Source organism: Carassius carassius, chromosome 50 (genome assembly GCF_963082965.1).
Source record: "Carassius carassius chromosome 50, fCarCar2.1, whole genome shotgun sequence".
Classification (NCBI taxonomy): domain Eukaryota; kingdom Metazoa; phylum Chordata; class Actinopteri; order Cypriniformes; family Cyprinidae; genus Carassius; species Carassius carassius.
Genome location: NC_081804.1, coordinates 20,916,027 through 20,939,704, shown reverse-complemented (window position 1 = coordinate 20,939,704; position 23,678 = coordinate 20,916,027). Strand labels below are relative to the sequence as shown.

The window sequence follows — 23,678 nt, the reverse complement described above, 5'->3', positions numbered from 1 at the left end:
AGTCTGATGGTCAGCAGGATCCAACGAGATGAACTGGGGAGTGCTAACCAGGCACCGAGACACTTTGCCAGTGGAACCAACAGAGCCACCGACATATCTGCGGGGTGACAGCAGAGGGCTGAGTCTGGGTGAAGTGTAACATTCCTCCTAACTGGTTCCATGAATGGGCAGGAGGCAGACACAAATATAGTTTAGGTGCTGCTGAATGTACTGATAAGCATTTATGATAAACTATAATATACTTGGTTATATATAATAGCCTGTCTGTATTTAAATATACACTGTAAATGATATGATGAATGAATCATGGAAACATATGTTTTTCCATAAATGTAACTCTTTGACCAATAATTTTTTTAGGAAATACAAAATTCAAAGTCAGTTTAATATCTAATATAATTCATTTTTTGGGTGTTAGTATCATTATGATCATTATCATTATTAGTCTATAGGTTCTTAAGGTAATCTATATGGCAGTGTGCTCCAAAACAGTGACAAAATTCACATTTAGAAGATATAAGCATTCAAAACTTTTAGTTAATCTCTTCTGCCAAAACGGCTCATACTTCATCTTCTCATCAAATCTTCTGACCAATCAAATGGTCTCTAGAATCTGAAGCACCCGCCTTCTGCACTATTTCTATAGATGCTGAAACACCGGCTGAGATCAGTTCACAGTGTAGTATTTCCTGTACAGTGAATGTCTCGTTGTGCACAGTGTAGGTGATAGGGAAAAATTCAGACAGTGGAAATATGCTTTCGATTGGTGCAAATGAGGTCTGGTTTTAAGTTGTTTTACGCGAACCGCAGCAGCGTACATCCGGACTTTGACTCTGGTCCAGAGATGCAATCACACGCAGCGGATCATAAGCGCAAGTCTGCATTTATAAAAAAAATTTTTTACAACTACAAAGCCTTAGCATGAATATGACCACTATTTTGTTTTACTAAGAGTCTCATATTAAATCTATGGGGAACTCTATTAAGCCCCTTTCACACTGCCATTCCGGCAAATACACGGGTAAAGTGTTCTGGCAATTGTTCCCGGGTCGCTAGATTTCACACTTTCACACTGCCAGTGATTATCCGGGATATGTGCGTGCTTTCACACACAACCCGTAAAGATCCCGTAACGACACGTGACATCAGGGCATGACGTGTAATGTACAAGTCGAAAACGTTAGGCACGTTATACTTTCACTGAAGCAAGAGAACGATCTCGGCGTCAGCGCGGAAAGTGAGGAACTAACTGATCTCTACTTCATTACAGTTTGCACATATTTTTTCGTCGTGAACGTTGATCTTCCTTCAAAACAGCCGGTAAAAGAGTCGCGCGATAACGCGCATCATCACTTAGACACGGCATTAGATCTGGCTTTTGTTCACGCAGCGCTCGTCCCGGGTTGAACCCGGCAATGTTGCTAGGTCCCTGACCCGGGTTCAATGCCGGAATCAATCCCGGGACATAGTTGCTTTCACACAGAAGGCGACCCGGCATTGTTCCGGCAATTTGCCTGGTCCGACGTGCAGTGTGAAAGGGGCTTTAGACATAGACAAGCAGACATAATCAAAACACTATTGGCTATTTTAAAAAAGGGGCGGGGGTGCTAGACATGTCCCGCCCTCTCTTCCTGTTTCAGTTGAAATTACATCACCACAGAATAACGTTTGTTATGTTTATTACATTGTGTTTTCTATCATATGTGTCACGTCAGTCACGTTAGCTAATCAAGCCTGCCAGTATTTAATACCTCCAGTATTCTCCAATGTCTCCACGATCCTTATTCTCCACAGCACCTTTTCATCCCCAGGATTCCTGCTACAAACCAACCCACAATTATCAAGAGCTAAGAACCCCAGAAATTTCTATATACATACTCATCTGCCTTGAGTCCTCTCTATATCTGCATTGTTAATAAACCCTTCTTTTTACCTACATTCCTTAGTTCTCTGGCATGTTTGTGACTGAGGACCGGACCAGGAACCAACACCTCCATGGATCTCCATCTTCCATCAACCACTGAAGTCCTGGAGGAACTGGCATGAGAGAGGCTCTGAGGGTGTTGATCAGTCACTACCTCACTATCTGCCTCTGTAAGTCCCATGGGCCTGTCTGCTTCATATGCTGGTGATGCTGTTGAGTGTGGCAGCTTCATTTTACAAGTGGCTCTGTTTATTGAGATGGAGCCGCAGAAATTCACAACAGAGTGTTCAAAGGTAGCCTTCTTAATTTCCCCTTCTAAATGGCAAAGCACTGGATTCATATTCATATTCAATTCATATTCTTTCATTAATAATTTCAAGGAAGTGTTTGATTCTGCTACTGGAGAACTTTCCATGTCTGACCAACTTCTGCTTCTGCGTCAAGGCTTATCCACCACCAGTGAATACACACTACAATTCCCTCGTACACGCGTTATGAGGCATTTTCTCCTGATAACCCTGAAAAGAACTTAAATTACACTTTCAGGTTTGATCGTACAGATAAGAGCAATACACCAATCTAATCTGTTAACGGTTTACTTTTATTTGTATACACGCATAATAACAACAAAACTTGTACATTTATAAAATAAAGAAAACAAACAAGGTGCGCTGTCTGCAGCCCTGCGGTGATCTTCATTTAGAAACATGTCATTAAAAGATGAGAGATATATCTATAGAAAGCTTGATGTCTACTTTTAAACTAAGCAAGTGCTACCGAAAAAACAAATATTCTGTGATAAAGTAATCCATATGAAAACAATGCAATGTTCATTTTTCACGTCTCTCTTCATCATATCTAATGTGACAACGCCCATGCGCTGAACGCACTACTGAGATTATAATGTTCCATTATAATTGCTAGCTGTCACGCTGTCTAGTCTCTGTTTCCCTGGGTGTCCAATAGTGGGCACACTTCCCCTTAGGCACTTCACCGTAGGCACTAGAATTCCACTAGTCTTGTCCCTTCATTACAGTAATTGCACTCCTGCTAATTGCACCAGGTGCTTTCACTTAATTGTCATTAGCCTCCCTATATTTACCAGTCCTTTCCTGTTGTCTGGATGGAGTCCTTACCTTTCGTGATCCCAGTCTTCTCATCCTCCGAGATTCCTCGTCTGCCAGTTCCCTTTCCTGTCCCTTCCCTATTTGTTTTATTTTGGATGATTTTCTGGTTTTGACCCGGCTTTGTTGGATTATTCTTTGGATTACCCCTCAATAAATATACCTGCATTTTGGATCTCTCTCTCCCTGTGTTTCACTGGTCGCGATACAGAAGGACTCCATCAGCACTAGATCCAGCGGTATGTTTGTTGGGGTTTCCTCCCCAGCCAGTATGGTGGAGCGGAGGGAAAGATATTTAAAGTTGATCACCCTCCGCCAAGAGGGCAATGAGGTGGGTGCCATGGCACGGGTGTTCTGGTCCCTGGCCAAGGGCATGGGCTATAATGATGCGGCCCTTAAAGACACTTTCAATATCGGGCTGGATGACCCGGTTCCTCGGATCAAGATGAATCAGTTAGACGCCTATAGTTTCTGGGAATTTGTTTTTTACTTGCGTCATAGATCTCCTTGGAATACCCACACCTGTCTCTCCCGGTGGGATGGCCGATTCTAGACCGGGGTCTACAGACAGGAGGACCGCCAGTCCAGCGCCACTGCACAAGATGGCTGCCAGCCCAGTGCCACAGCACAAGATGGCCGCCAGCCCAGCGTCACGACGCAAGATGACCGCCAGCTCGGCGCCACAGCACAAAATGGCCGCCAGCCCATTGCCACTGCCCAGAACTTTCTTCAGTTAAAAAGGAATTAAAATGAAATTAAAATGAATTTATGAAGTTATTGCATTTGCAAACAAAGATGAAGTTTTAAAGGTGAATGCATACCTTGGCTCTAGGGGTCAAACAACTAAAAATCAAGTCAGGAATCTTGGTGTGATTCTGGAGACAGACCTTAGTTTCAATAGTCATGTCAAAGCAGTAACTAAATCAGCATACTGTCATTTAAAAAAACATTGCAAGAATTAGATGTTTTGGCTGGAAACAAAACATCTAAAACATGAAAACATGACTATTGAAACATGACTATTGAAACTAAGGTCACCGTTCTTCCCAAAAAGACCATTAGACAGCTGCAGCTCATCCAGAACGCTGCTGCCAGGATTCTGACTAGAACCAGAAAATCTGAGCATATCACACCAGTCCTCAGGTCCTTACACTGGCTTCCAGTTACATTTAGGACTGATTTTAAAGTACTTTTACTCGTATATAAGTCACTAAATGACCTAGGACCGAAATATATTGCAGATATGCTCACTGAATATAAACCTAACAGAGCACTCAGATCATTAGGATCGAGTCAGTTAGAAATACCAAGGGTTCACACAAAACAAGGGGAGTCCTCCTTTAGTTACTATGCCACCCGCAGTTGGAATCAGCTTCCAGAAGAGATCAGATGTGCTAAAACACTAGTCACATTTAAATCTAGACTTAAAACTCATCTGTTTAGCTGTGCATTTATTGAATGAGCACTGTGCAATGTCCGAACTGATTGCTCTATATTTTACGTATTCACTTTTAAATTCATTTTAAATAAGTCAATTTTTAAATCATTTCCAAAGTTTTAAAATTGCTTGTTTTTATTTTTGTTATTATTTTTCTTCATGATTATTTTACTTTCTTTTATGTAAAGCACTTTTTTTTACCATTGTGTACGAAATGTGCTATATAAATAAACTTGCCTTGCCTTGCCTACATCCGTAGATCCTTTTTGCTTTCTTGTAATATTTAGTTTTTCTATTCCTGATTGGTTTTGTTTGATATTCTCTTAGTTAGTTAAATTGGTAATTTCTTGCTTACTTTGTTACTTTACATTTTATTAGTTCATTGGTTTATATTTTCCCTTGTCTTGGGTTTAATTTGTGTTTTTGTGGAGCTTTGTCCTGTCTTGTTATGTTCGAGTTGCCGACCTGTCCCCGTGTGTCCTGCCCTGGTTCTGCCTGGCACTTGGTCTGTTTCAGAGTCAGTGATCAACAAGTGTCTGAGCTCTGCTCTACGGTGCCTTGTGTGGTCTTCTCCATCAGCCTGGTCTTGCCACCCCTCTGTTGCCAAAATATTCTGCCAGTTGTTTTCTGAAGCTGTCCCAGTGGCCTTCCCTAGCTGTTTGTTTACTGTGTTCCTGTAGTGGTATCACTTGTGCACTTTACTACCCTCTTGTATCAGTCTGTTTTAGTCAATAAACCCTTGTTATCTCACACTGCAATTGGGTCCTCCCTCCTAGATCCCTGACAAATGGATGTGAGAAGAAAACGAACTCATCCATTCCATTTCAATCTCTGTATGGAGATCAGACAGCAATGGAAGGCTTACCTAAGCCAGAGGGCTATAAACTGAAACTACAATCAGGCGCAATCCACACTGACAAATTCTCCCGCAGTTATAGATATAGCTAAGATGACGTTCACGTCGCAATGGCTACAACTACTAATATAGAACTGAACTGCTCAAGACATAATATAAGTAATGCCACCATGTATATGTGTATATACATATACATAAGTATATATATATATATATAGCTGACTATCAAGTTTTTGTACAATGAATGTAATTGTGCCTTTAAAGTTGATAACATTTACAGAATTTGAAAGCTGATCATTTATATCTGATTGAAAGTAACAAAGCACAAAACTTATTGTGATTATTGGATGGCAGGCATGCTACAAATAGTTATAGGAGTTAAAGGCGTGAAATATGTCCAAGCATTTAGTGAAGTGTGTCCTCTTCAGTGAACACTCCACAATGAGCAGCTGTGGAGACTGGCCGAGCACCTGACACACACACACACACACACACACACACACACAGATGAGCTACTGTAGATTTTAATGTTATATCTTCTGTTTTCACTTCATTTTAGTTATCATTTTAGTAATTTTGATGTGCTTTTGTTATTTTTAAATGTCTTTTTTTTTTATTATCTTTTTTTGTTGTTGTTGTTATTTTAGTACTTCTTAAACTAAATAAAAATGAGTTGAATTAAAATACAAATATATATTTTATATAAATATATATGTGTATATATTTTATTTCAGTTCAAGTTTATTTTATTTAAAGTAATGACATTTTTTAATGCTTTACTTAATGATAATGGTTTTATATGAATACATCGTCTTTGCTGTAGCTTTACATAACAGCATCTGTTATATAAATATTGGGATGTTTGACTGATCAAGAAATCATTTTGAGATGATCAGCATCAGTAACTACAGACGTGTGTAGAAAACCTACCGACACCTGCGTCACGAACGCTCTGCTGCGAATCCGTAATGGCTGCCGTCGGCCGGGAAAACACTGAAATCACTGCAGCAAACGCTTCGAGACACGAACACGCCACCCACACTGAGAACTATAACAGGAAATCCATTCGAGAGCTGACAGAAACACAGCAAACAAGCCTGAGACAGACATCTGCTGCTCCTGCTGAATCCACTCAGTCAGACATTAAACTGTAGATCATCATCCATTAAACAAGATTCCCAAAACAAGTGGAAACTGGAGAGACGGAGGGAATAAACAAGCAATATAAAGAAACATGCTTCAAATTATCCAGACATCGATGAGATCTGTCAGAGAGTCTGAGAACAACATGTTACTGATGGACATGAAACCTTCAGCAAAAAGAATAATTATACACAAGTAAATAAAGTAACATAAAAGAATTACACAAATGTCATTTTTCAAACATGAATAAAACAATAAAAACACATTTTTAAAATAAATATAAATATAAATAGATACAATTTAAAATAAACACACAAACAAATCAATCAATCAGAAGCCAAATGATTTAAAATGAAAGATAAATTTTAATTGAAAAACTAAATATGATTCCAAATAAAAGGAATAGATCACCCAAAAATGAAAATGACCCCATGATTTCCTCACCCTAAAGGCATCCCAGGTGTATATGACTCTCTTCTTTCAGACGAATCCAGTTGGAGTTATATTAAAAATTGCCCTGGCTCTTCTTATCTTTATAATGGCAGTGAATGGGTGTTGAGATTTTGAATCAAAATAAAAGCACGTCCACCCATCATATAAAGTGCTCCACATGGCTGCAGGGGCTAAAAATAAAGACCTCCTGAAGCAAATTAATGTGTTTGTGTAAGAAAAATATCCATATTTAAAACTTTGGCTCACTGCCATATGTGTTATTAATTCTGGCGGATGATGTAGGACGCAAGCTAGCGTAAGCCCCTGTGAGAAGTGACGAATACAGAAGTGCACAGCTGAGAGCAAAACACTGGTCACAAATTAGAAGCACAAAATGAGGATTGGTAAAGAAAAATGTCGCAGGGTATTGATAAAAGCCAAGAGGAGACTGGTTTTGCTTTGCTGTAAACAAAACTTGGTTCTTGCAGTATACTAGCACATTCTCACCAGACCTGATGTATACCTACATCCTGGATATGGATGTTTATATGATATGGATATGTTTCTTACACAAACACATTGATTCACTACAGGAGGCCTTTATTCACCCCCCCCAAGCCGTGTGGAGCACTTTATATAATGGATGGACACACAGGTGGACGTCACTTCCTGTTTGTTGTTGGCGGCTGTACTGCGTTTGAGCTCCGTCACTATATTCTTTTCATTGACTATTTCTAACTTAAAAATCAATTTTATACATCATCGTTTCCATTTATATAACGTGTGAATATATCCTCTATTGTATTCTACAACAAAAACAATCAGAGCGCCTCGCTATTACTAGTTTTATTTTGATCTCCCGGGTCCGCTATTAGCTTTTAGCCCGTTAGCATCAGCAAGCGTGGTTGCTGCTAACTGCGCTTACATTGCTAATACTCTATTCACACACATTACCACTGCTGTACTCACTGTTACTTGCTTTAATGGCGGATGAATGTCTCCACTCTATGCAGCTCGAGCTCGAGGCCGTGGGGAAGCAGATTCGCGACCTGGAGGTGAGGCAGGCCCAGCTGAGAGAGCGGAGAGCCGCGCTGGAATCATCCCGGGCTGACGCTCACAAGTCCGGGGTAAGTATACAGCGATCTGCTAACAGTCCCACCACGTCTACTCCGTGTGTTTCTCTGCACAGGCCCGGTGCACCCAGGACGCGATCTTCCCAGATGTCCTTCACTGCGACGCCGGGACACCACGGACCCTGGGTGCATCCACAGCGGAGGACGTGAGCCGGGCCCCTGGCGACGACTTCTCCCCCTCCTGCCTTCGACATCTCCATCCGGAACCGCTTCGCTCCCCTCCGCGAGACAGGACGCGACGCTGTGATCATCGGAGACTCCATCGTCCGACACGTAAGTGCTACGTTAGCCGAAGGTAAAGTGCACACTCATTGTTTGCCTGGTGCTCGTGTTCTCGATGTTTCTGCGCAGATACCCGCGATCCTGAAGGTCGACGAGAGCCCCAGAGCGGTCGTGCTTCACGCCGGGGTTAACGACACCACGCTGCGGCAGACGGAGACGCTGAAGAGGGACTTCAGCAGCCTGATCGAGACGGTTCGCAGCACGACGCCCGCGGCGACGATCGTCATGTCAGGACCACTGCCCACGTATCGACGAGGACACGAAAGGTTCAGTAGACTTTTTGCTTTAAATGAATAGTTGTTGTCATGGTGTAAAGAACAGAAACTGCTATTTGTTAATAACTGGAATCTTTTCTGGGAGCGTCCTAGGCTGTTTCGCGCTGATGGATTACACCCCAGCAGAATCGGAGCGGAGCTGCTCTCTGACAACATCTCCAGGACACTTCGCTCCATGTGACTAGTAAGACAATTCTCTAATAACTATTATGATGACTTTTGTTCCACCCGCTTAAATGATAAAAGTACTTGTGCTGTAAAAACTATTAAGACTGTGTCTGTTCCCCGAATAGTGAGGTCAAAATATAATGTAGGATCTAGAAAAAATCTTATCGTAATTAAACCAGAAAAATGTAAAGTAAATGAACAAAAACAATTTTTAAAGTTTGGGCTCATAAATATTAGATCACTCACACCCAAAGCAGTTATTGTAAATGAAATGATCACAGATAATAGTTTTGATGTACTCTGCTTGACTGAAACCTGGATAAAACCAAATGATTATTTTGGTCTAAATGAGTCTACTCCACCAAACTACTGTTACAAGCATGAGCCCCGTCAGACTGGTCGTGGTGGAGGTGTTGCAACAATATATAGTGATATTCTCAATGTTACCCAGAAAACAGGATACAGGTTTAACTCTTTTGAAATACTTCTGCTAAATGTTACACTGTCAGACATACAAAAGAAATCTAATGTATCTCTTGCTCTGGCTACTGTGTATAGACCACCAGGGCCGTATACAGAATTCCTAAAAGAATTTGCAGATTTCCTCTCAGACCTTCTAGTTACAGTTGATAAGGCGCTAATCATGGGAGATTTTAATATTCACGTTGATAATGCAAATGATACATTAGGACTTGCGTTAACTGACCTAATAAACTCCTTTGGAGTCAAGCAAAATGTCACCGGGCCCACTCATCGTTTTAATCATACACTAGATCTAATTATATCGCATGGAATCGATCTTACTGCTATAGATATTGTACCCCAAAGTGATGATATTACAGACCATCTTCTTGTATCGTGCATGCTGCGTATAACTGATATTAACTATATGTCTCCGCGTTACCGTCTGGGCAGAACTATTGTTCCAGCCACCAAAGAAAGATTCACAAATAACCTGCCTGATCTATCTCAACTGCTATTTGTACCCAAAAATACACATGAATTAGACGAAATTACTGACAACATGGGCACTATTTTCTCTAATACATCTAATACATTCTCTAAGCTGTTGCCCCCATCAAATTGAAAAATGTTAGAGAAAAACGTACCGTGCCATGGTATAACAGTAATACTCGCTCTCTCAAGAAAGTAACTCGTAGTCTTGAACGCAAATGGAGAAAAACTAACTTGGAAGTTTTTAGAATTGCATGGAAAAACAGTATGTCCAGCTATAGACAGGCTCTAAAAACTGCTAGGGCAGAGCATATCCACAAACTCATAGAAAATAACCAAAACAATCCAAGGTTTTTATTTAGCACAGTGGCTAAGTAAACAAATTACCAGACGCCACCTGATTCAAATATTCCACCAACGTTAAATAGTAATGACTTTATAAATTTCTTCACTGATAAAATAGATAACATTAGAAATACAATAGCGAATGTAGATTCTACAGCGTCTAACACTTCAGTTTCATCCATCGCACCCAAAGATAAACTGCAGTGCTTTACAACTATAGGACAGGAAGAGCTAAATAAACTTATCACTGTATCTAAACCAACAACATGTTTATTAGATCCTGTACCCACTAAATTACTAAAAGAGCTGTTACCTGTAGCCGAAGAACCGCTTCTCAATATCATTAACTCGTCGTTATCTTTAGGTCATGTCCCAAAACCATTCAAGCTGGTGGTTATCAAGCCTCTTATTAAGAAACCAAAACTAGATCCTAGTGTACTGGCAAATAATAGGCCTATTTCAAATCTTCCATTTATGTCTAAAATTTTAGAAAAAGTTGCTGCTCAATTGAGCACCTTCCTGCATAAAAATGATCTGTATGAAGAATTTCAGTCGGGTTTTAGGCCCCACCATAGCACAGAAACTGCACTTGTTAAAATTACAAATGACCTGCTCCTTGCGTCAGATCAAGGCTGCATCTCATTTCTAGTCTTACTTGATCTTAGTGCTGCGTTCGACACCATAGATCATGACATACTCATAGATCGATTACAAAACTATACAGGTATTCAAGGGCAGGCTCTAAGATGGTTTAGATCCTACCTGTCCGATCGCTACCATTTTGTTTACTTAAATGGGGTGTCATCTCATTTATCATCAGTAAAATATGGAGTGCCACAAGGATCCGTCCTAGGTCCCCTTCTATTTTCAATATACATGTTGCCCCTTGGTAATATTATTAGAAAATACGGAATTAGCTTCCACTGTTATGCTGATGATACACAGCTATATATCTCAACGAGACCAGATGAAACTTCCCAATTATCTAAGCTAACAGAGTGTGTTAAAAATGTAAAAGATTGGATGACAAATAATTTTCTCCAATTAAATTCGGATAAGACAGAGATATTAATTATTGGACCAAAAAACACTACACAGAATCTTGTAGATTACAATCTGCAACTAGACGGATGTACTGTTACTTCCTCTACAGTCAGAAATCTGGGTGTTATATTAGACAGCAATTTGTCTTTTGAAAATCATATTTCCAATGTTACAAAAACCGCATTCTTCCATCTTAGAAACATTGCCAAGCTACGAACCATGTTATCTGTTTCTGATGCAGAAAAGCTAGTTCATGCATTCATGACCTCTAGACTGGACTATTGTAATGCACTTCTAGGTGGTTGTCCTGCTTCGTCAATAAACAAGCTACAGGTCGTCCAAAATGCAGCAGCTAGAGTCCTTACCAGGTCAAGAAAATATGATCATATTACCCCAATTTTACAGTCTCTGCACTGGCTACCTATTAAGTTCCGAATCAGTTACAAATTATCATTACTTACCTATAAGGCCCTAAATGGTTTAGCTCCTGCGTACCTAACTAGCCTTCTACCACGCTACAACCCATCACGCTCCCTAAGGTCACAAAACGCTGGACTTTTGGTAGTTCCTAGGATAGCAAAGTCCACTAAAGGAGGTAGAGCTTTTTCACATTTTGCTCCCAAACTCTGGAATAGCCTTCCTGATAATGTTCGGGGTTCAGACACACTCTCTCTGTTTAAATCTAGATTAAAAACACATCTTTTTCGCCAAGCATATGAAAAATTTATCTTTTAAATTGTGAGTGTAGTTGCATCTGATCAAATGTGCATTTTTATTCTTTAGCTTGTGTTAAACTAATTTTACTTTGTTGGATCAGCAGCTATGCTAATGATGTCTCTATTTTGTTTCTATGTTTTGCCACGGGATTTACATCCCGTGGTAACTAGGATTTACACAAGCTCCAGTCTGGATCCAGAACACCTGAGAAGAGATGATGCTGACCCTCAGAGGACCCCAGATTATCCTAACCTTGAATCAACAACAGAACTAAATAATTATTGCTACATGTGTGACTGCATCATATGATAACTATTAATTAATAATATTGATAGTTCATCGTCTAGCTGACTACGTCTTGTATTATTATTATTTTTTTTTATTTTTTCTAAAATCCTGTCAAACGTGCACAAACTACTAGCTACTACTAAATATTGTAGAAACATAATTTTCTGTAAAGTTGCTTTGTAACGATTTGTATTGTAAAAAGCGCTATACAAATAAACTTGAATTGAAACTTGAATTGAATTGAACTTTATTGGACTATTGAAAAATAACTCCTGTTCACTGCCATTATAAAGCTTGAAAGAGCCAGGACATTCTTTTAATATAACTCTGATTGGATTCTTCTGAAAGAAGAAAGTAATTTATAGGGCTGAAATGATTAATTGAGTAACTAGATTCCAAAAAATGATAAGAGGCAAATTTCTCTGCCTCAAAGCTTCTTATAATTAATTTTAAAGCTCACGTCACGTTTAAAAATAAAAGATTTTTGTGTGACACAACCCGGTTATGTCACCCACAAAGTGGAAGGATATGCAAGGAGTTGGTGTTTTGATCTGAGGGTGAGGGCTAGTGTGGGCTGCAAAATGGAAGGGAACGATAACAATGTCGATGAGCAAAGAGAAGAAACTAACAGGAGAAAATGACAGAAGATTTTTTTCAAATTGAAAGGTAAAGAGAACACTGTGGTGTGTGTCCATCGCAAGATCGAGCTAGCATAACACAAGAGCACGTCGTCCAGCCTGCAGCATCCAGGATTTCCCATTGGTTTATTTGTAGTGTCCCGCCACAATATCAACTCAACCACCACAAACAGATCTTCCAAATTGCTATGACTCTGCTGAATAAATATGAGCTATTTATAATATTTTTTGATTAATTTGAATATTCACTGAAAAAACGGAATATTAATTTGAATATTTGCTAAAAAACTTTTTTTTATTAACTGAAAAAAGTAGGCATATGACAATAAGGAACAGCAAACGTTCAAGTTGAATCAAATTGACTGACTTATTAAACTGACTTAAAAATAATTTGTTGCAATGAGGTTGCTTCAATATTACTCTTAATGAAAAAGAAAATCAGCAATAGGTGCAACAAAGTATCTTATATTAAGCATAACACTTTTTGAACAGAATGAATAACACCGATGCATACCTGCGTTGTAACACAAATAAATAAATGATTTTACCCTTACTTTAAAATGAATGCTTAGTTTGTGGTTCATTATAGTAAAAAAAAAAAAAACTATAACTAATTCACTTCTATTAAACTTAGATTTTTATTAACAAAACAAATGAGGTAGTATGCTTTAAATGGTCTTTGGATTTCCCCTTACACATCATGCCAATAAGCATTCCAAGAAGAAGACAGTAAAGGCTTATGCTATGCCTATTATTTATTTATTTATTTATTTATTTATTTATTTATTTATTTATTTATTTATTTATTTATTTGTTTGTTTGTTTGTTTGTTTGTTTGTTTGTTTGTTTACATGGGGTGGTGTTGGCGCAGTGGATAAGACACATGCCTTTGGTGTGAGAGACCTGGGTTTGAATCCACTGTGAGACACCAATGTGTCCCTGAGCAAGACACTTAACCCCTAGTTGCTCCAGAGGCGTGCGACCTCTGACATATATAGCAATTGTAAGTCGCTTTGGACAAAAGCGTCAGCTAAATGAATAAATGTAAATTTAAATGTATGCCTTAGTATAAAAAAAGCCTTTTGAAATGTACTTATTATTATTTGTTTTTGTATCTCACAAATGCTTTATTTTAAACCCAGAATGTATGGCACTTAAATGCACTTAATTAATCTCAGTCAACTTTACTGTCATTCTTTATGGTACAAGTACAGACAGTAAAAATATAGGTAGTAACTAAATGTTTATTTTGAAAGAAAATGATGTATGCATTGCATACTAGGCATTTAAAAAATACAAATGTTGATTTTTCTAAAAAAGGAAACCAATTAGTGGTCCTTTTTAGAGACCTGTCTTATTTTCTCTTGTATATTTAATATTGCTCTTTAATTAAGCAAAAATGTTTTATCTGATTAATCAATTACATTTTTGATAGAATAGAATACTAGATTACTAAAGTATTTGATTGCTACAGTCTTAGTCATATACACCTAGGATAACTTGAGGCTGAGTAAATCATGGGGTAATCTTCATTTTCAGTGAACTATCCCTTTAAATAAATAAAACAAAAAATAAATCCCATAAGTTATTTTATTCAAAATGTAAACATTTTAAATGAATTAAAATACATTGATTTTAAATATAAATAAATAGAATTTTAAATGAATGAATGAATGAATGGATAAATCAACCAGAAGTCATGGTAGGCCAGTCTGTAAAAGTTTGTATGCTACTGTTAAACTTAATTTGGATGTGATTTTTACTGATACACTCTGCTGACAAACAAAAGAACAGCATTACAATGAGCTGAAATCGATGAAACTCCATGCACAGTGATCTCTGTCTGATTAACGGAGCGTGAGATGAAGATCAGCGTCTCAGCAGAAGCAATGACCTTACAGGATATTCAGACGTTCATCTGAAAGTCAGAATGAGACTCAATCTAATCAAACGGATCTGACTCATACCAGCTAACAACAACACCACTAACAGCTACAGCAGAAATAAACGCAAACACACTTTACATAATACCATAATCTGTGTCTCAAACGTCCTGTGCTGCCCACACGCTCCCGTCACACTTCCTCTGACTTCAGATCAGCCAAACGTGTGTGTGTTTGAGATCAGAATATCATCAGTTCTGCTGCAGCAGTGATTACTGTAGTAATTATATTCATAAGATAGCATGAAGTGCCCTACATAGATAACAACATGTCCTCAGCACAAAAACCCCAGCATATTGTTATGATGATGTTAAAATGTAAAGAATAACCCCAAATTTCTCCAAACTGTTCAACAATTAAAATTACAAATGACTTGCTTCTTGTGTCAGATCATGGCTGCATCTCATTATTAGTTTTACTTGGTCTTTGTGCTGCGTTCATCGCCATAGATAACATACTCATAGATCGATTACAAAACTATACAGGTATTCAAGGGCAGGCTCTAAGATGATTTAGATCCTACCTGTCTGATCACTACCACTTTGCCTATTTAAACAGGGAATCTCAATTAAATCCAGTAAATTATGGAGTTCCACAAGGATCTGTCCTAGGCCCACTGCTATTTTCATTAAACATCTTGCCCCTTAGTAATATTATTAGAAAATACAGGATTAGTTTCCACTGTTATGATGATGAGTGTATTAAATATGTAAATTAAGTTAAGACAGAAATATTACTTATTGGACCAAAAAGTAGTAAACAAGTACTGCTAAAAATCAAAAATATTAGACAGCAACTTGTCTTTTGAAAATTATATTTCCCATGTTACAAAAACAGCATTCTTCCATCTTCAAAATATTGATTGCCAAGCTATGAAATATTTTACCTGTTTCTGATGCAGAAAAGCTAGTTCATGCATTCATGTGCTTGTCCTGCATCTTCAATACACAAGCTACAGGTAGTCCAAAATGCAGCAGCTAGAGTCCTTACCACAGGGTTCCTACAGGTTTCTTCAAGTTTAATTTGTCTTTTTAAGACCTTTTTAAGACCATTTATATAAAAACATTAATACCTATTTCACGTCCCCACCAGCAAAGAAAAACAAAATCATTGAACTTGTTTTCATTTATTTTTCAAATGTGGAATGGGTTAAAGATAAGCCAAGCAGGTGTGAAAAATAAAAACATTTCAGTAGGCCACAAGACAGTTTGCCGAACAATGTTAAGTTGTTTTTTTAACATTAGCTAGCTACTTATTCCACGCTGGAAATATGGGGAACTGAGAGACCCCTGAACAATAAACATCGATAATGAGAACTCAACAATACATTAAATTAATAAACACAGTCAACTCCTTAGCTCTTCACTCAGGGCAGCAATCTCTTTATCAAGGACAGCCAGTTCCGTCAACTTCTCCTTTATCGTAACCGCAAGTAAACGTTTTAGTGATGTCGGAGTCAGGGAACATGCATTTGAAAAGCTCTGAGATACCCTCATTTCCATTGTAGGACTGGTGTTTAGCGATTGTGTTAAGAGTCCACAACACCTCGGCTTTCATTGTTGGCGTGGACCCAAAAGCTGTGTGCAGATCCACTCTAGTTGCGGTCATAGCTGAAGGGTCTGCAGCGCTGGCTAATTAGGGGCCGTTCACATATCGCGGCTAAAAACGCGTGGAAAACGCTAGGCGCGCCGCCTCCTTCTTTTCAAAGCGCTCGGGCAGAAGCGCTCCTGAGGCGTCTGCTGTTGCTAAGCAACCATGACGCGCTCTCTCCAAAGGATAAATGGATTTGCAGCACAAAAAAATCGCTTGCAGTAGCTCTGCTACTAAATTTATTTCAAAATTGCAATGCATATACAGCTATGATCAGCTGTTCCTTCATCTTGGCCGAGCTTTCAACGTTGTTACGGGAAAGGATGAAGCTGATTGGTTAGTTCTTGTCACATGACCTGCGGTGTGCTTGCGGCATTCTGAAAAGTTGAGATGTTTTTAACTCGATGCGGTGCGGACGCGGCTGGAAAAAACGGGCGCGTCGCACCGCGTGCGCATTGCGACCGCGTCGCTTCCATTATGAACGCGCATACCGCGCGCCTCCATTGGAAATAACGAACTTGAGCGCGCAAAAGACGCGATATGTGAACGGCCCCTAACATTAGCTCCTGCTGCTGCTTCAGGCACATTAGCAGCTAGCTGGCTAACACTAGTTGGTTGAAACACGCAGGAGATGGAAGGAGTTTGTTTTTGTCCACTGAGAGCATTCATGTGCTTGGATGACTTGGCATGACACTCTAATGCCTTCATTCCCCTTTGTACCTAGCTGAATCCTTTTTGTGCATATGGTGCAAAAAGCCTAAAAAACGCTGCTATCCACTGGTTTTAACAAATGACGAAAATAATTTTTATCCAGCCACGCTTCATTAAATTTACATTTCCCCATAACCTCAGAATGAAATTGGTAACGTTAGCTAGCTAACGTAAAAACAAATGTTAAAAATATAACAGAGTCAGTCAACCTTTCCTGTGGAATGCTGAGATTTTCTTTGATTTTTCGCGCTTCTCCTTTGCTTGTTGCTCGAGGTCTGTGTTGTCATGCGTTTTGTCGCGGTCTATGGTTGTGGTGCTGTAGCACGTGATCTTCATTTACTGAAGGCATCACATGTTCGCAGTATTTTTGTACTGTGACCCGGGGCTGCGTTGCGTTCTCAATTATTGGTTCCGTCACTCTTTATTTATATTTATATCTTTAATCCAGTCAGAGTTATATAAAAAATTGCCTTTGATCTTTCAAGCTCTGTAGCAAAGTTCCGGTCTGATGACGTATGTGGTCAGTGAAATTTTTAATATAACTCCAACTGGATTCATCTGAAAGAAGAAAGTTATATACACCTAGGATGACTTGAGGGTGTGTAATTTATCGGCAAATTTTAATTTTGGGGTGAACTAACCCTTTAATTGTTCAGCTCCTGCGTACCTAACTAGCCTTCTACCACGTTACAATCCATCACGCTCCCTAAGGTCACAAAACGCTGGACTTTTGGTAGTTCCTAGGATAGCAAAGTCCAAAGGAGGTAGAGCTTATTCACATTTGGCTCCCAAACTCTGGAATAGCCTTCCTGATAATGTTCAGGGTTCAGACACACTCTGGGGAAGTCGTGGTCTAATGGTTAGAGATTCTTATTTGTAATCCAAAGGTTGCGAGTTTGAGTCTTGAGCTGGCAGGAATTGTAGGTGTGGGGAGTTTAATGTACAGTGCTCTCTCCACCCTCAATACCATGATTGAGGTGCCCTTGAGCAAGGCACCAAACCACCAACTGCTCCTTGGGAGCTGTAGCATAAATGCCTGTCCTGTTTCACTGTTTTTCTGCATTTTTTATCAAATTAATGCAGCCGTGGTGAGCAGAAGAGACTCTCTCAGAAACATGAACATATCTTACTGAAGTAGTCCATCTTCACTTTGCAAAGCATTCTGGGAAGTTGGAACTCTGTTGTATAAATGCAATGCTGTATAATCTGTCCTAAAGCAGGACTTACACTGCCTACTTTCTGGAATAATCTTCACATTGGGAACACTGAATACATACAGATCTGGAACAGTGTCTCAGCTTCCCTCAAACAAACGCACACACGCACACACGCACACACACACACACACACACACTCAGCACACACTCACACACATGCTAAATATCCAACATCTTGATGCACTGTATGAGCCGACCTGAGATCTGACAATACACCACATTAATGAGATGTCTCTCAGTTCATGCATGAATCATTCTGCATCATGTGTCATTTTTTCATGAATAATGGAGCTCATATGAAGCAGAAGAATAAATGTCTGTTAATGTCCATTTGAATGTGCTGCTGTGATTGAGAGCATTCATCATGTTATTCTAATGAAAACTCACCCATAGAAAGTCCCGCCCTGAGTGAGTCCTGCGCTTGATGTTGTGATCCTGCTGGATGTGAGTGTGTGTGTGTGTGTGAGAGAGAGAGAGAGAGAGAGAGAGAGAAAGAGAGAGATAGAGACAGAGAGAGAGAGAGAGACAGAGAGAGAGAGAGAGAGAGAGAGAGCTGGCAGGAGTCTGAGGTCACGTCCTCGTCCTGCTTTCAGCTGTAAGAGTGATTCTAGAAAACCTGAGCAGATCCAAAATGAAACAGAGACCTGCTGCTTCACTCGCTAGAATACTAATGATCACACATCAATGTGCTCTTCAGCCGCCTCCACCACACACACAAGCATATAAAACACACACCCACCCACACACACACATTAGAAACCAGATAAATGGAAAATCCTATTCATTATTTGTCAGCGACGTGTGCATTTTATCAGTCCTGCCCACAAAAATCCGTGCATTCATATGCACTGTGGTATAAACCATCATAATACCATATTAACAGCTCAGTGCAGTGCACCATCAACTCAACAGAATCATACGTGCCTTCACACAACACACTCAGCAAACTGCTAGTCAACCACTTCAGCAAACCAGTCCTGAATCACTCGACAACACTGTCTTTAAATCAATAACACACACTGACAGCTGGAGACCATCAAACCTTCTCAAACACATCAATCCACACATGGTATTACGGTAAAAATGGGATTCACCATGATGCTACCAGAAAACAACAACGAGAGACTGAGTTTAATCTCAACCATTCAGTTATTTGATTACTTTTTCAGAGTAACTTACTCAAACACTGCTTTGAAAATAATAACGGCACCGGTTTCTGAATATTGGTTTGATCCGACTTATGTAGACTAGAGTAGATATGTAGATAAGGTCATTTCAGATGCAATGGATACGACGAATAAAACAGGAAAAACTCAAACATGAAACTAAATAAAATAATTTTACATATACAATTTAATAACAAATAGCACAGGTTAATATATGACAAGGGTGTTCATCAACTGACTGCAAACTGACATCAACTGGCACTGTGTGTGTGTGTGTGTGTGTGTGTGTGTGTGTGTGTGTGTTTGTGTGTGTGTGTGTGTGTGTGTGTGTGTGCATTTGTGCTCTTGAGACTTGAGCCATCAGAGAGGAAGCATCAATCTGAAAACAATTCAGACATGTAATGCCAGCGATAGGGCGTCTGAAGCTCCTATAGACACTTATCTTTCTGCTCTCCGAGACTCTTTCTCCTGTCCTTGAGGCAGTACAGGGCAGGGAGCCGGAGAACAGGCTGGATTGAGATGGTCAGCGGAACCTGTAATCTCACATCTCACCTGCCAGATGCCCAGTGCTCAGATATTAAACACCAGCATGATGGACACCAGCAGGAACACCAGACATGATGCTGGAGCTCCTCTAAAAAATGACTCTAGCATCTTTACCAACTGCTTTAGAGTTTCCATCAGTGATTCTGCTCTTCTTCAAACGTTTGCAGGTTTGAAACATTTGAAAGTGATACATTTAAGATATCGATATTTGTACATTAACTCATAGTGTTAGTTGGTTCTTGTAAAGTGTGAATGCACTAAATATATTCTCAAAAAAAAAAACAAAAAAAAAAAAACAAGTAGTCAAGTCACCTTTATTTATATAGCGCTTTTAACAGCACAGTATGGAGGGATTATTGGGTCAGATTATAAACTAAAAGTCAAACTAAAAGTCTTGAACCAAAACTAAAAATCTAAATTTGAAACTTAAAGTCCAAGTCGAAAATTAATTTTGTATTTAGGATTGGGCATTTCTATTTAGGGTTTGGCATTTGGTCATTTAGCCATTTAGGATTTAGGATTGGGGATTGAGGATTGGGCATTTGAGGATTGAGGAGTGTATGCAAATGAGGAGGTGTGGCCCAAATATTAGAGGCTGGGTTTGAAATGGCTGGTGCACAGAGGCACCTTATGGACAGCAGAGGGAGCTCCCAGTGCTAAGGAGCACACTGTAATGAAACCAAACGGAGCGAGTGAGCGGCTTGAGCGAGGACTGTGTGATAACTTCAATTTAATGACAGCTTTGTAACATTTGTGGCCTCAAACACAAAGTCACCAGTGAAAGGAGTACTATCGGTCTGACGACGAGAAAGCAGCAGACAGTGCAGCAGGTAAGATGCTAACTTTAGCTACTATTTCACATTGCCACTAGATGGTCTTGTTTCTGTTTGTTTGTTTTTTTGCTATATAGCCTATATATATTTTATAAAGATTGTGAGAGAAAAGAAATTAGGCTTGTTCGACTTGAACCGGCGCTGCACACTGCAAGACAGATCGGTTTATGACATCAAAGTACTGCGAGAGTGATTCAAAAGCATAAGGAGCGTCTACTCTCTTTGATGTCATATGTGGTGTGTGTATGTATATATACACTCACCTAAAGGATTATTAGGAACACCTGTTCAATTTCTCATTAATGCAATTATCTAATCAACTAATCACATGGCAGTTGCTTCAATGCATTTAGGGGTGTGTTCCTGGTCAAGACAATCTCTTGAACTCCAAACTGAATGTCAGAATGGGAAAGAAAGGTGATTTAAGCAATTTTGAGCGTGGCATGGTTGTTGGTGCCAGACGGGCCGGTCTGAGTATTTCACAATCTGCTCAGTTACTGGGATTTTCATGCACAATCATTTCTAGGGTTTACAAAGAATGGTGTGAAAAGGGAAAAACATCCAGTATGCGGCAGTCCTGTGGGCGAAAATGCCTTGTTGATGCTCAAGGTCAGAGGCCTGTCTGGCACCAACAACCATGCCATACTCAAAATTGCTTAAATCACCTTTCTTTCCCATTTTGACATTCAGTTTGGAGTCAAAATGGTGTCAACCATCAAAATGGATCGAAGAATAAACAAGAATGGCAAAGGCTCAGCCAATGATCAGCTCTAGGATGATCAAAGACAGTCTGGAGTTACCTGTAAGTACTGTGTCAGTTAGAAGACATCTGTGTGAAAATAATATATTTTCAAGAATCCCCCGCAAAGTCCCTCTGTTAAAAAAAGTCATGTTCAGAAGGGGTTACAATATGCCAAAGAACACATCAACTGGCCTAAAGAGAAATGGAGGAACATTTTGTGGACTGATGAGAGTAAAATTTTTCTTTTTGGGTCCAAGGGCCACAGACAGTTTGTGAGACAAACTGTTGTGAGATGGCCCCCAAACTCTGAATTCAAGCCACAGTACACAGTGAAGACAGTGAAGTATGGTGGTATAAGCATCATGATATGGGCATGTTTCTCCTACTATGGTGTTGGGCCTATTTATCGCATACCAGGGATCATGGATCAGTTTGCATATATCAAAATACTTGAAGAGGTCAAGTTGCCTTATGCTGAAGAGGATATGCCCTTGAAATGGTTGTTTCATCAAAACACATTAATAAACGAATAAGTCTTGGTTCCAAACCAACAAAATTAATGTTATGGAGTGGCCAGTCCAATCCCCGGACCTTAATCCAATCGAGAACTTGTGTAGTGATATCAAAAATGCTGTTTCTGAAGCAAAACCAAGAAATGTAAATGAATTGTGGAATGTTGTTAAAGAATCATGGAGTGGAATAACAGCTGAGAGGTGCCACAAGTTGGTTGACTCTATGGCACACAGATGTGAAGTGGTTTTAAAAAATCAATAAAAAATATACTAAAAACCTGGATTATTCTGGCTAGTCACATTTTACTGCTATTATTTTGGGAAAAAAAATATGTTCATTCATGAGTGTGTCACGGCTTACGCTGCTGGAAGGAACACGGAGCCGAGGGATAAACGAAACAAGGATTTATTAAATCAAACATAGGCAAAGTAAGTAGCAAATAACAGGTGGCAAGTGGCAAGTAACAGGTAACAAGTGGACAAGTAGACAAGTAACAAGTAGACGAGTAGACCCGACAAAACAGAACTGAAAGGACAAGGCTTTTATACAAGGGAAAATAGGGAAAACACAGGTGGATGGAATGACTAAATTAACAGGGACATGGAACACATGCGAAAATGACTAGACACACCTGGGAACTAATCAAACCACATAGAGACAGAAACTGGGTCACAGGGGCAAAAACACACAAAATGAGTCCAGGTGTGTGACAGTACTCCCCCCTCCCGGTAGGTGCGTCCTCGCACCGTAGAAACAACAAAGGGAGGCCAGCAGACAGGGACCACAGAGGAAGGAGCCAGGGAGGAGATGACGGAGGGAGGAGCCAGGGAGGAGACAGGAAGGATCTGAAGCAGGAGGCACCCAGCAGGACCCAGGCCACAGCCATAACGGCCCAAGGTGGAGCCGACGGTGGAAGGAGCCATGGAGGAGGAATGGTCACCGACTCCAGGGACTCGACCCACGGCAACGGAGCAAGTGGAGGAGGAGCCCGAGGCGGAGACGGAGAGCCGAAGAGCCAGGGTGACGGGGAGGAGCCGGAGGTCCTAGGTGGAACTGATGGCTCTGGTGACTGACGCGGCGATGTGGATCTGGAAGGCCGCGGTGAGGCCAGAGTGACCGAGGACTGAGGTGTAGCCGAGGGGATGAAGGAGCCTGACGGAGCCGGAGGGACGGAGGGATGAGGCGAAGCCGGAGGAGTGGAGTCCCGAGGCATAGGATGGACGACGCCAGACCAAGGCGGAGCCGGAGGGACGAGGGAGCCAGGCAGAGCCTGCGGACTGCCGGGCCACGGCGGAGAGGAAGGAGCTAGGAGCCATGGTGGAGCCGACGGGTCAACGGGCCGAGGCTGAGTCCAGGCCTCAGAGGCTGGAGGCGGAGGTGAGGGAGACGCCGACCAAGATGTCACTGGAGGATGGCGGTCCCGCTGAGCTCGCACCACAATGATGGTAGGCTGAGGGCGAGCAGAGGGGCAGCCAGACGACAGCGGAGGAGGAGGCAGGAGTGGGTGGGAGGGTGGGAATTTTGGAGGAGCAGGCATTGGAGTAAGCTCTGGGGCTGGAGCCCTTCCTGGGCTTAACGGAGGATTAGGAGCCCGTCCTGGGCTTAACGGAGGATCAGGAGCCCGTCCTGGGCTTAACGGGGGTTCAGGAGCCCGTC

At 40.5% G+C, this 23,678-nt stretch overlaps 1 protein-coding gene across 2 annotated transcripts in view; it reads right to left on the bottom strand.

Annotated features, from left to right (window-relative positions):
- Positions 1 to 23,678, bottom strand: part of LOC132133041 (contactin-1a-like) — a 148,130-nt gene that overhangs the window by 82,641 nt on the left and 41,811 nt on the right. Inside the window, exon 1 of one of the 2 annotated variants that reach the window (XM_059545706.1) lies at positions 18,610 to 18,736. The exons of the other annotated variant lie outside the window; for it this stretch is intronic. The gene's annotated coding sequence lies outside the window, so the exon portion shown is untranslated. Of the gene's footprint in view, positions 1 to 18,609; positions 18,737 to 23,678 lie in introns of those variants that run through there. 2 annotated transcript variants of the gene reach the window in all.